The sequence below is a fragment of the Nyctibius grandis genome, chromosome Z, assembly GCF_013368605.1.
Source record: "Nyctibius grandis isolate bNycGra1 chromosome Z, bNycGra1.pri, whole genome shotgun sequence".
Classification (NCBI taxonomy): Eukaryota; Metazoa; Chordata; class Aves; order Nyctibiiformes; family Nyctibiidae; genus Nyctibius; species Nyctibius grandis.
The window spans coordinates 43,724,341-43,738,767 of record NC_090695.1 but is presented as its reverse complement, the minus strand read 5'-3'; positions in this window follow the sequence as shown (position 1 = coordinate 43,738,767).

The window sequence follows — 14,427 nt, the reverse complement described above, 5'->3', positions numbered from 1 at the left end:
ATGATCACTAAAGAATATTACCCTTGTGTACGCTGATAGTGTGTGGTGGTTTTGTATGTTAAAGACTACCACGTGTGGCATTGTTATTGTAGAAGACTGAAAAATTCTGAATGTGTCTTTTTAGCTCTGGGTACTGTTACTCAGTGATATTTCCTCACATGTATGTACCTAAGTTTGTCTTGTGAACGTGCCTTTGATTTTTTCACAAATAATTGATGAGGAAGACAGGATCAGAAAGGAAAGAGACCTTGGGCTGCTTAAGTTGCTCACTTAGGAAACTCAGTTGTTGCCTGGTTGCAGTTGTGTGTCCTTCTTTTATTAATAAGGACACAAGTGAAGTTGAGAAATACAGAACTAGAAAAGGTTGACTTTCCCTTACTACTTTAGAAGAAATACTGAAATAGAAGTAGTCCACAGCTGGTACTGTCACAGCTGAGTCTGTGATGCCGTGGAGGCCTGGAAGGCTTCTTGTGGTTAAAAACCACAGTGCAGTCAGTATTTTAAACCACAGTGCAGTCAGTATTTTAATACAAAGAACATGGATGCAGCCTCTCATTAGGAAGTCTTACTTGTTTTTCCAGAGTGTCTCCATAGGTCTACTTGCAGGTAGTTCTAAGGCTCGTTCTGACAGTGATGGAAACATGAAGAAGGTTTTGAAGTGATTAACACACAAAGAATGTTTTGAAGTGATGCTGCCGTCGTGCAAGAATCCTTGATTCTGCCAGTGTATTCTATGTTAAATTTATTTTGTATCTAGTGATTCTAGATGATGTTTTATTTAGTCAAAATATTGTCAGGAATACATGCCTCTCCATAACTTAACATTAGCTTTACACCAGTTCATCTTCTTGCCTGCATCGCACCATATGGTACTCTGCTTGGTCAAAAACAATAGTTACATGAACTCTTGACTTGAGTTCCCATGTGTTTTATGTCCAAACCCAGGAAATCATACAAATTACAGCCAGAAAGACATACTAGGTTTATTCCCAGCCAATGCAGAGCATTCCCTATAGGGTGTTTCCTTGTGCTCTCTGCATTCTAATTTAAATGACTTGAGCAACAGATCTCCCTGTTAAGAAAGCTGTTTCAGTTTCATATAAATTTCATGGTCAAGAAGCTTTTCCCACTTTGCTTAGGGTAATCCCACTATTCTTAAATATACTCTATGTGTAATAAATACTAAGTAATTATTTGAATTTTGGAGTTTATGGCCTTCAAATATTTGGAGATGTTTATTATAACCCATTCCCTAGGCTAGGACAGCAAAATGTACAAGCATTCATTATCTTTTTAAGTCACTTCCATTATGCTGCTGATTAGTTTGACTGCCAGTCTTCTCCTATTTTTTGTCGAATTGTAATTCTGCTAATAAAGAATTGAATAAAAAACCTTACATATCTGAATAGTTTCTACAAAAATAATTAAACTCTTTTGACAGCAGGAATCTTCCACCTGTATGGATCATATTTGGTTCTATTTCATTACCCTACATCACCTCACTCTTATTGCCTTTGATATTTGATTGAGAACAGGAGAGACTAGCTTGTCATTACTGCTGACATGGGTTTTGTGGAAATGCAGCAATTCATTTGTACTGGAGGCTGTGCTTAAAAAGAAACTTTAAATAAAAAATAAAATATTTTTAAAACCCCCTTAAAAATATACAGTAATAAAAATATCTTCACCAATTTAAGAAAAATCCTGCAGATTTACTCCTGGCAGCAATGGATAACAGTACTGTTGTCATTGCAGTCTTGTTTTAAAGTTCACTGCTACATCAACATACTGCTAAATCCTTGATTCTTAATGTGGAAGTCATACATACATACATACATACATATATAGATATGTATATATGCACATGTATGTATATGTTTATATGAAATGAATAGTATTTTTGGGAAATGCTCATAGAGCTTGTATGTATTGTCAGAAAGCAAAAGGTATTTGATACTGTATTCTGTTTGGGAGATGCTGTATTTTATTTGGGACAGCATTTTTATGAGGCTTTTGTTTATTACTGTTGAAAACTGAACATTCAGCTTTTCTTCACGGAAAGGTGAAAATGCAAAAAAATTGTTAGGCTTGTAAGATCTTGGGAGTGTTTCTTGTTCTGAACATTTGCAAACCATGGCACATACATTATTATTGCTATGAAAGCTATATCTCAGACGTTTATCTAGCCATGTTATGCATGTGTGTGTGTAATGGGAAAAGCTGAGGAACAACAAAAAAGCTTTGGCCGCTCTTGCTGTACTCGTTCTTACTGCAGGTGTTTCTGCTATGTAGGCTCAGAGAAGTGTTTCCTTGAAATCATCAGGTCAGTTCATGGCCAGAATATCAGAGCAACAGCAGAAAATATTTATGAGCATCCGTGAGTAGCCCTGGTGGTAGCACCATATGCCATTGCTGGTTGAAAACTAAGAATAATGCGGAATTAGTCTGAAATCAAGTGATGATGCTTTTTTATATGTACTATAACAACCTCGGTCAAACACATTATGGAGGGCTTGTGTAGTTCGGAATTCCTTCCTTCTGAAAACAAAGCAATTTTCTAACCAGGGAGCCTGGGGAATTCCTGAGATCACTCTAAATAGGTTGTCCTTTTTTGACATTCTCCATGCGTTTGGCATAAAACTGTGGGCTTTCCTGTTTTTATGTGAAATAGAATAAACTTCTGTGTACCAGATTATGCATGTCTGCCATTCTTTCTTAAAAAAAATTTTCTGTTTTACTTTTGAATTGTTGAAACATGTAGTTTCTTTTCCTGGAAATCATGTCTTCATTGGAAAAGACCTGAAAGTGTTTGGAGAATGCTGGCTCATGACATATCTGATACAGTGAAATTCTCTTTTCCATATTTTCTCTTACAGTATATGTTGTCAGTTTTCTCTCAGCTAATGTAGATCTAATATTCTGGTTTGTATCCTCACTTTCTGTACGTTTCACCAGATGAGGAAAGAGCATAATCCCTCCAGGCCATATGTTTCTCCAGATATTGCAAGTGTGGCACTGGGAAAGGAGGAAAATTCAAATTAATATCTGGCAGAAAAAGAGTTATTTCCAGGTTAGAAATTAGTTTGCTTTTCCACCCATAGGGCCAGGTGAGGCAAAGCTTTAGTCTCAGAAATATTTGCTGGGAGGGTGATCTGGTTTTTTTTGCATTAACTTTTTGCATTCCCACAGTGCCTGGGAGCTCATACTACAAGACAGGACGATGTTAAGTACTGTCAAGAAGAAAACAGAGAGGATCACGTATTCCAGAAGTTCATCATTTGTGTGTTTGTGAACAGTCTTTGAGTTTGAGTTAAACTGTCTGAGTTCGTATTTTTAGGTGCTGTACAACCAAAAAAGCTGTTATTACAGAAACAAAAATTAGCCTGCTGTGAATATCCCTAGACTCTCTGTCTACTCACTTGAACAGACAAATAAGTAAAGGAAAAAATGACAGGAAAAAGACGAGTATCTGTTGCTGGAAGTACTGACTGGTGACTGTTTAAAACCCACTTCAGAAATATCTCTTTTACTTTAAGAAAATACAGGGTTTCCTTAGGAACAAATCTGATATAAACCAGAATCAGATCTGAGGTAAGCTTTCTAAAATAGGATTCATGAATGCTTTTCTTCCCTGCTGATGTAAAATAAATCAGCATGCATATCTCTGCTGGTTTTGACAACGCTTTAGAGCACTTCTGTGTGGTAGCATGCTGTAAAATTGCATGCTGTAAATGTAACTTTTAGAGATGTAAGAGTTTCAGCTGGTTGATTTTCAAAGGCAAACCACCGTGGACAAATGATATACGTATGTCTCCGAAGGAAACTGTATGTAGTAATAAGGCGGGGGAAGTATTAAGTTTGAGGGCAGGCAGCAAATATACAAAGTGTTCAAGGAAAATGCATGCCAAAACAATTACTGAATGTAACGAAGTAGGCCATTTTAAAATCAAAGTGTTGTGCATTCAAGTATTATGGAGAAAATATTCAGCTTGATTTTACATATTTGCTTAGAGTGAGATGTTTGGGGCCATGCTATGCAGGTGTATAATGAAAAATGAGCAGTAGAATACATAGAAATGCTGCTTTTAAAGAATATTTGTTTTTATACATGCATTTCATATGTCCTAATAGTTCTGAGACATAATCCACAAAAATTCCTGTTATTACTATTATTTTAAAATCCATTTATTAATTTATTTTTTCAAAGGTTTCAGTCAATATCAAACCTGGTTTTGAGCAGCTTTCTTTTGCTACGGTGCAGCTCTGTAACCAAGCAGTAGAGGGCATTCTTTATTCAGGAGATGGTACTAGTTCCTTTAAAAGACCAGTGTTTCATTTAGCAGGTTGGTGTTCTTGGGTCCTTTTCATCTTTAAATGTAGCCCATTTACGTGTAGATACTGGAGATAGGATAAAGGGATAAATTCTTACCTCAAATGTGCAGTATACTCCTTAAGGTTGAGTAAATAGTTACTAAAATTGTATAAATTTTTAATTCTTTCCTAGAGTATTTTTGGAAAAAGAAGAGATTATATACTTGTTATTCAAATTCACTCTGCAGCATTTTTCATAAATTCAGTTCTCTTAATGCAGTGTGGGATATAGATCAAACCCTGAGCCATTTCAGGGTGATATGACATATCAACAGGACATATTGGCTGTGATCTGTCAATAATCCTAACAAAAGCATTTTCAATAGTGCTTACAGCAAAATGCTCACGTTGACAGCAGCACCTGGGTAGGTATTTTGAGAGCATGGTCAAATGGAGTTGTTAGGGACCATATTAAAATCCGAATGGGTATACTTGTTTTTTACGGGTTTTGACATTGCCTTAAGCCAGCTCTGTTTGAAATTAAATTTTGTGTGGTGTTTTCCTCTCCCACTTGGAAAACGCTATCTCATCTGGGGTAAGTGAGCCCTGAGGGGCTAGAGACCTCCCTCCCGAAGCTGGGAACTTTCCTCCTCCAGTCAGTTGTCTGGAGACTGTCCCATCAGAGTCCCCCTCCTCAGAGAGCAGCAGAGGGGCTGCACCCCCAGAGCAAAAGGCTAACTGGAAGTGGCTGTGGGTTACTTTTCTGGCACTGTTGAATGCTGCTTTTCCCTTACCCAAAGCACTGACTACATGCTGGGTGCTTTGAGAGTATGTTTGTAAGTGTTCCTCTGTTGTGAGGAGATTGAGATTTTTTTCTTCTTTTTAAATTGATGTGAAACCGAGATGACTAAATGGCTTCTGAATCTGGATATTAGGCACAGGCAGATCCATTATAGACATGGGTTAGATTAGGCATAGGCAGACCCATTACATTCCAGATTTCATTTCAGAAGATGGCTCTTAGTGAGTCTAGCACCGTCTGTGTTGCTGGATTGTGCAGAATCAGAGGTGAGGTATTAAATGGCATAAACAACAAAATGCTTCTGTATAAATGCACTTAAATAATATCAGGAAAACAAAAAGACCTGATACCAGAGATTAAAATGTTTACATTTTAAATTTGAGTCTTCATATTTCAATTATATTTGTGATATCGCATCTGAACACCCGAAAATAAAACTCCTTCCCATGGCACTGGCCTACTGATTCACATCTGCTGTTTTATAATTTTTCCCTAATGTTTCTTGGTCATCAACAGTGCACAGCCTCACCATATATTAAAAAGAAACACCATGGGAGAAGTTAGAAATGTAGGAAGAAACCTGAAGAGATAAACAACAGAATGTGATCTGATAAACCACTGCTCTGCTTATGACATATGATTTCACTTGATGTCTGGTGAGTTATTGTTTTAATTTTGCACCAATTTTGCTTTAGAAACAAACCAACTGTTTTATTTTTGTATAGTACTCCCGTCAGAGCCTTCTTAGAACAAAGTTTTTGCTCTCTGTTTCAGGAATTTTCTCCAACCTGGTAAAAGAAGATTTACTGTTGATATTTGTTGTTTTTTTTTTTTTTTTTTTAACATTAGTGTTTGATTAGTACAAAATAGCAATCAGTTATGAATGAGAGAAAAAGCTTTTGTTCCATGGAAAAGGGAGAGCCCAGCAGGTAGTGCCTCTTCAGCTGCCTAATAGTTCTGGTATTACAAACCTTCAAAATAGTTACTTAAGATAACACCTACAAATAAAACTCTTTCCCATGTCACTGGTCTACTGATGCAAATAACATTTCCTGGGTATTTTGATTTTAAATAAACAGCTTTTGCTTGCATAACCTTGAAGCATTCAGGAATCTGACTCTGCAAAACAAGACTTATTATTTCTGAGGATGACTGTGAGCAGAAGACAAGTGAATTTGGGCACATCCAGACTCTAATTATGTGTAAAAGAATAAAATAATCCTGGAAAGTAAATATCACAGCTGTCTGCAGCTGTGGAATTGTGAAGATGGTTTTGATTCTGGAACTTTTATTGTCTGTTTCTTAGCTGGAATATCTGCCTTATATCTTTTCTTTGGTATGAACAGATTTGCAAAAAGAGTATCAGAGAAGGGCCATCTTAGTGTTACAATAGAGTAATAGGAAAAAAAATTATTCCCAGCTGAAAACTGGCATTTGTGGAGAAGGCTCACAGATTTTGAGATGAAAAAGGGCTTTCTGGTCACCTGTGGTAAGTCTGTCTAATGTTTACTGCTTCCGCTCTGGTCCTAGCCACATGCTTCTTCCCACTTCTCTATGCTGGCTTTGAAGTTGTTGAATTCTGATCCGTGCAGGATGTAAGCCAGTGGAAAACGAACCTGAAAAAAAGCCCAAAAACAAAACCTTTTCTTTTTTTTTTTTTAATGAGGAGGGGGAGTAATGCTTAGAGTTGGTCTAATGAAGAGCCCAATAAGAACTTCTGGTGCAAATAAAGGTGTTGGGAGTGCAGGGCAAGGAGTACTGGTGAGGCAAGAGAAAGCAGAATCTCTTTGTAAAGTGAAGAGCTATGAGGTGGGTCATCTGACTAATCCTCTGGAATATGGATTGGTAGGCTCCATCCTATGCCTTCTATCCCAGGTAATAAAGTGGGAAAAGCTGAAGGAGCATGGAAAGGTCTTTAGACCAGCTACTGGATTTGGTGAGCTACAGGTAAATTAGATGAAGGAATGCAATGTTTATGGGTCTTGGCAAGTTCTGATGCCTTGTTGCTCAGCACTGGCAGTTCTATACTTGAATGAAAACAGTTTTGTAGGCAGTTTTCCCAGTGATAGGACTCCCATAGGTCCCTAGGAAGTTGAGCAATAATTTAACAGGATTTTTTAGTACTCGAATTTTTGGATTTGTGCACAGACAGGAGAATTTAGTTTTAAGATTAGTCCATGAAAGTCAGTGGACTGCAGTCAATTTGCTCAAAACCAGAAAAGAAGTCTGGGGTGAGAGGATAATTTAATGCGAGTGTCCCAGGTTCTGCATGTTCTGCTTTGAACACTGGTCTGTCTTCAGTTTCATTTGTGACATATTACTTTTTCCTTTAAAGTGGGAAGATTGGAATCTTAATTGTGCATTTAGTTGCTTTACCAGTGAGCTTAGTATTTTGTAGTCTCAAACCTTTGGGTGGAAAATATTTAACAGATTAACTAGGAAATGGAAGGTTCTCTGAATAAAATACTCACTAGTCTAATGTTAATGGTGTACATAGTTGATTGGTAATGCTCTTTGTATGATATCAGCAGTCCTGACCAGAAATGGAAAAGAAAAAAAACCAGATTGCATTACAGTACCATAGTACATCAAGGCTGGCTGTCTTGGGTCTCAAAAGGCAGTGTGATCTTAAACTTTTAAAAAACATTTGCTAATGCTGAAGTAATGATGCTGTCTATCCTGGATGTTAACCCACAGTAAAATCTCTGTCACTGCCCTGAAAAGCACTGCCTTCTCTATTATATTTGATTTCTTTTTTTCCAGGAAAAAATGGCACTAGCAAACATTAAACATGGTGTTTAAATATTAAACATCAAAGTGCACCATGAATTTTTAATAAGTCAATTAATGAAGAAATATCTCCATTCGTTTCTATGCAAAGGTAAGGGTAGCACAGTGTTCAGCAGACAGAATGCCAGTTGCAAGGAAAGGAAAGGACAGCATTATAAAGCAAAACTGCAGCTCCCAGTAGGTACATTATTAAATCCAAATAATACTTTGAAGAAAGTTTTTTAAAAAATCTTAATTTTGGGAAATGGTTGAAGGATATAACCTCTAAATCTTTAAAGGTTCATTAAAAGAAAATTAGTGTCCTAACTTGTAAGTGACATGACTTACTTCTAACATGAAGGAGATGAATGTTACACAAAAGCAGAATAGCAAATTGTGTAGTTGTAGCTTTTCACAAATGGGAGTGTGTTTTCATAGGAAAGTATTTCTTCAGGATGTTATTTCAGACTCCTGTTGATGATATTGTCAGGCAAATTTGTATGACATTTTTTATTGTAAGGCTATTTCCAAAATATAGACCATTCACAACCTGGCAAAGTACTAGGAGATTCTGCCTCTGGAAAGCTACGAATGTAAGTGGGAGTGCATTTGTAAGTCAGAATTTCTTTCATTTGACACAATTAACATGGAAATGCCTTGCCTCTAGCTATCTTTGAGGCTCAAATGAGCACTTGTGAAAGAGTTAGATGTTTAATAAGGAGAACATGAAGTTTATGTGGTGGGACAAAATTTGAAACACTTATTTCTGGGCAAAGCCCACCTGGGTGGTTTGCATGACAACGTGTTCATGCGACATCGTTCCAGGAATCTGTGGTTTCAGAGTTGAAGTACTGCAGCAGGTGAAGGTTAATACAAAGGTCTTAACATGTAAGAACAGTTCTCATTCCCTCATAAACCCATAGCTCATAGAATGTGTTGAGAAAATAAGGAATTCCTGGTGTTAACTTCTTTTTATTTTGTTTTTTTTTAATTGTGAAATTGAAGTGGTAGGAATAAATTTCATGTGTAGAATGATTATTTGTGTCAGCAGTGCATGTTTTCACAGCTTCCACTGAAGCACCTGTTGCTTTTCATCATTTAAGACAAAATCTGGGACTTAATAAAGCCTGGGTTTCCCCATTCCTTGTCTTGATTATTTTTTACTGCTGAGGCAGGAAAGATCTATCCCACCACTGAATTCCAGTTCAAGAACAACTGTTACTTTCACTACTTTTTAGCTTACTGGAAGCATGAGACTACATTTTTCCTACTGCCAAAACATGGTTGCTGTGGTTTATAACCATTTTTATTCCCAGTGCTTTTTGAACTTCTCAAAATCTACTGGACTAGGCTTCATCTAGTCTTAACTTTGAAATATCTTCTCACTTTATCTCAAGTAGAGACACTTACCTTCCTCCTTTCCCAACACCCTCTCAAATCATCCCTCAAAATAAAAAAAAAGAATGCCTTTTAGACTGTTACCTTTTTGAAGGCAATAGGAACATTAAGAACATTAATCAGCATAGCAGAATGATGTTAGGAGTGTTTCCCTTTGCGAACTCTGTGCATGAAATAGCCCTGAGAACAAGATGTTCTTTTTTGCTGTTAGTGCACTACTTTTTCTGGCACTTAATACCTCACTGAACTCCATTGTTATATTACAAGACCTTCAAAAATTACCTTGGGTCTGATATATCAAAGCCATAGACTTAAGTGAAGAGCTTTGGGCTGTTCTTTTCTGCTCAGAGCAGTCAGTCTCTGCTCCTCTCTCCATTCACTATTCATTATGTATGAATAGCACTTAGATATATACTGGAAATCTACAGTATTTATGATGGGATCTCAACGGACGCAGAGGAGAGATTTTTCATGTTTTCATGTTGTAATTTAGTTAGCTTAAAGCACACAGGAATCGCTAGCGCAAGCTCCTGTTGTAGAAATTGTGTAAAGTTTGCAGGACCTAAACAGGTGATATTCTTCCTTCTTCTTTTTATGTGGTGCCTGCAGGCAGAAAGAGCTTTGCTTTTGTTACCTCCTTCCAGTTTCTGCTGTTGAAATACAGATGGAACTAAGTACATGGGAAGAAAGATGTTCTGATAGTAGAACAGTCACTGTGGTTTAAATAGTTTGGGCTGATCATTTCCTATTATGTTGATGGTTACGGCTGGAAGACATTCTAGGAGAAATCTGTGGTACAGTTCCTGTTAGTGTCCAACTGTAAATCATACATGGATCTCCAACATACTAATAGCGTGATTACTGAGACACAGAACTGGAATGAAAAGGCATTCTGTAATCAGATAAATATTGTTATTGTAGTTTTCTATCTGTCTGTAAGTATACATGAGCTGACTGTGGTTTTCTCAGATTCCTTCAGTTAAATTTACTTAAATACCTTAGGTATTCATTTTATCTAGTTTTACTTTGGTTATTCATGAAATAGGCTTTCTATCATGGTTTATTTGCAATAGTTGCTGGGAGTCAAACTGAGGAATTGATTTTGTTCTATCAGAGGTTACTAGATGAAACTTTCAGCAGAGAAGTCATAGTTAATTCATTCCAAAAGTTGAAATTAATATGAGGAACTTTTTTTTTTTAAATCCCTCCATCATAATCTCAGTCCCTCTTTTAAGCCTTGGAGAAGAATTTAACTTTCATCATTTTTGTTAATTAATCCATTGGTGGCCACAGCAGAATCCCACGAAACGGTTTATATAACTCAAGTGGCTATGAAGTTGTGCGCCACTAGAGTGGGAAGCTATAGAGAAGCAGCATGTCCTTCATCTGAGGAGATAACGATTCCTTCAGTCTAGTACTCCTAACTCATCCACTGAAAGGATTATTTCACTGTTATCAGTTGACAGGTATCTGAAACAAATATGCTTCTCACCTATTTTACATGGTCTTGCATCATGTACAGCATTGTTATTCCTACAGCTTTTGGAAATCTTGAGGCAAAAATATGAACCATTCTGAAATACCAACATTGTTGTTTTTCTTATATTTGAAAGGAAGGACAATCACAGTCAAATGACTTGCTAAACTTAGATAAGTACGATATGATTTGTATATGGTGGAAATTATAATTATCACTGTTATTACAGTTATTTTATTATATCAAAGATATAAACACGAAGATAAAAACACATTAGCTAGGTGTTCTGATATAATTCTCCAGACTGGTTTAATCTTTTTAAATAAAAGAGGAAGGGTAACTTCATTAAACAGAATATTGGAAATTGAGGCTCTGGTTTAAATAACTTAAAAGGACACACTTGACTTAACATGCGTAGTCACTGGACTTACTCATATAAATGTTAGTGTGTTTGTACACTTGTAAGATCTGGGCTGTACAAAGGTCTTGCGATAGTATTGGTACTCATGTATTAAAGTCAATGGAAAGAAGGGAGATAATAAGCTTTTCTCAGAGCTCAGTGCAGAGAAAGGGAAAAAGGGTAGCATCTGTCAGCCATATTGTAATTTTTTTGGACTACTATTATCTATGATAGTAGCAAGAGAGGCAAATTACAATATGTTAAGATTGATTATTGGCAGTTAAATCAGAAACATTTCCGAATAGATACAGTTTACAGAAATAACACCTGTTCTATGTAAACTAAAATATTTTTGTTGAGTATTAAAAAACTGAATTACAATATGGAATAAGACATTAACTTTGGAGTTCTGAAGGCACTTAAAAGCCTCAGGCAGTTTATGTTTAATTGTCTCTCCAAGGTACAAAACAATTCTATATAGACAGATCCCTTAACACACTATCTTTCATCCCTACCTAGGACTTACCCATCTGAAGGTGAGCTAGAGGAGAAGTAAAAGTACAGTCTAGCCAGAAAAGGGGATAGGTCAGTTGCCCACCAAGCAAATAATTCCTGTGTGTTTTGAGAATTCACTACAAAGATCAATAGTGTATTCTTTGTTCTATGCTATGTCCTATTTGAAGCACATAATGCTAATTCAGTAATTGCTCTTGAGAAAAACAATTGCTGAGACTGTTGCAAAGTTGCACAGCTCCAGAGAAGTTCTGCCCTTCATAAAATGATTAATTTGACTAATAGTCAAATAAGAAGTTTCTGGACTGTAAGCAATCAGAAGGCATGGAGGTGAGTCTATAGATGTCCAAATGCCTGAATGTCATTTTCCAAGAACTATGTGTCTGTGATTCTGCTTACAGAAGATTTGGGTCATAAAACAAAATTACATTTTTCTGCCTGTAATAACACCGTTCAAATACCTCTGCCCCTCAACAATTCTATGCATTCTGGATAGATATGAGCCCTTTAAGAAGTAAAGTAACTATAACAATGTACAACTAGATCAGCTATGTACTGCCAAAAGAGAGGATTCCAAAGGGTAACACAGAAATGCTTACCAAGAGCTATATAATTACAATAAAAATAAAGGAGGCGATTTTTAGTACTACCTAAATAGTGTCATGCAAATATAAGCCCATAAACATAAGATGACAATATACTGCTAACAAAGAAATCAGTATGAGTAACTGTAAATTTTGGGACAGTATGAGAAAGATACAGTTAATTCCAATACTGAGTTTTAGATTAATTCCAAAGTCAAGAATTGTGGCTGTAATGAAGCACTATGATACATGTGGTCTCAGCGGAAAATTAGTACTTGGTTATTCCTGTATTCTCTTACTTGTTGCTCTATAGTGATGCAATAATTCTGGATTAGACAATTTTTAAGGTTGAAGAGGAAATGAAGACAAGTAAGAAGGAGGAAATCTTGACCCCACTGACTGTGGTGGAGAACCTTTTTGTTGACTTTAGTAGATGGAGGCTTTCATTTTTTATTAAAAAAAAAAATAATTGGGGAAGCACTGCCATTCAGGCATAGTGAGTTAATTCACCTTCAGTTGACACACCAAAATTCTCCCCTGTTCAGGGGAGAAAAGAAATATAATATAAAAAATCGTTTGCCCTTTTTAGAGCAAAGGGGATATCTATGCAGAAGTGAACTGACTATCATATTAATTATAAAAGTATATGTGTTTATTCTGCGTATGCTTCTTATTCCAAAGATTAATTAGTTCTGGCATCCTCATTCATTGGTTAGTCTATTCCTCCCACACATTTCACTCTCAGTGGTCAACAACAGTGCAATTTGCCAACAAGGTTCTCTTTAGGCTCAGTGTTGGTTCTGCTAGTTACTGTATTACCATTTTTTTATGTGCCAACTTGCAAGAAAACTTACAGTTCTCTCCAGGCTGTAAATCTTTCTCACAAAGAACATTCCTGCTAAAGTGAATGGAACTGCTCACTGAGTAATTACATAGACTGAACTCAGCACTCAGAAAAGCCTATTGAGGCATATATTTAATTGTCCTGCATGTTATCATTATGATTGCAATTATCTTGTGACCATGAAGTCACTGTCTATATACAGTTAGCAGATGAGAATGGCACAACTAATCTAATTGATTGAAAGATCTAATCTGATCTTTCTCTCTAGTTTTGTTCTACGTACTGGGAGTGAGAGTATAGAAATGCTAAGCACTCTTTTATTCCTTCATAATCTCCTTAACTGCATAACCTCTCTTTTCTTCCATGAAAAAGATTTCCTCCAAAAAAGGAGGGTCATCTTACCTCACCACAGATTCATACTGACTTGCTAAGTAAATTCTACCTCTTTCTCCTACATTTCTGAAATAATATTCTGATAACTAATAAACATATTTCTCTGTATCTGAGTTTTATGGTTTAGAATGGGAGATGGGGTGTCATAAGAGCATCTTGGATTCTCTCCCTCTCTCCTGAAGTGAGTGAACACCCAAACAGAGCTATTATCCAGCATTCAATTAGGAACAGACCAAACCCAGAGGAAAAGATCTGAGCAGGATCACGCATATAGAAGCACACACCAGTGTTGCTAACAAAATCTATTCTGTCCATGGGAAAATACCGCTAACAGCAACTCTGTTCACAGCTACAAATTCCCCTCAGGCAAGTAGCCTAGATAACGTTTTATATTTTTTAAATGTTTTGGGATATTTAAAACATTAACCTTTTCAAACAAACAATAATCCAGATTATTTATCAAGACATTAATGATCTCTTTCAACTGTGTCTTTTGCTGTGGGATTGCTTTGAAAAAAGTACAAGTTCAAAAACAAAAGGAGCAGATGATGCTGATAATAATCCATATTAGGCTGTAGTTGCTGCAAAAGATAATTCTTGGTTTTGGGAAGGTGGGCTTCATCTGAGGAGGGCAGAACACTACCTTCTTACCTGTCTTAGTGGTCTCTGCTTAACAATGTTTGAAAATTGTAATATTGACTTAAACACATTACTCATACTTCAGCAAAAAGTGCACAGCTGATAGACACTGAACTAATTTGAAGATTTTTTTTTTAATATTCTAAATGGATGTTCTTAAATTATCATTCATATTTGTTTCTTGATATTTTGTGTGACAGATTTTATGATAACCCTAGTTCTATAGTTTGCGTCTACATATTTCTACTGCTGTGCTGCATAATAGTGAAGTAAGACTTTCATTTCAGCTCTCAGGGG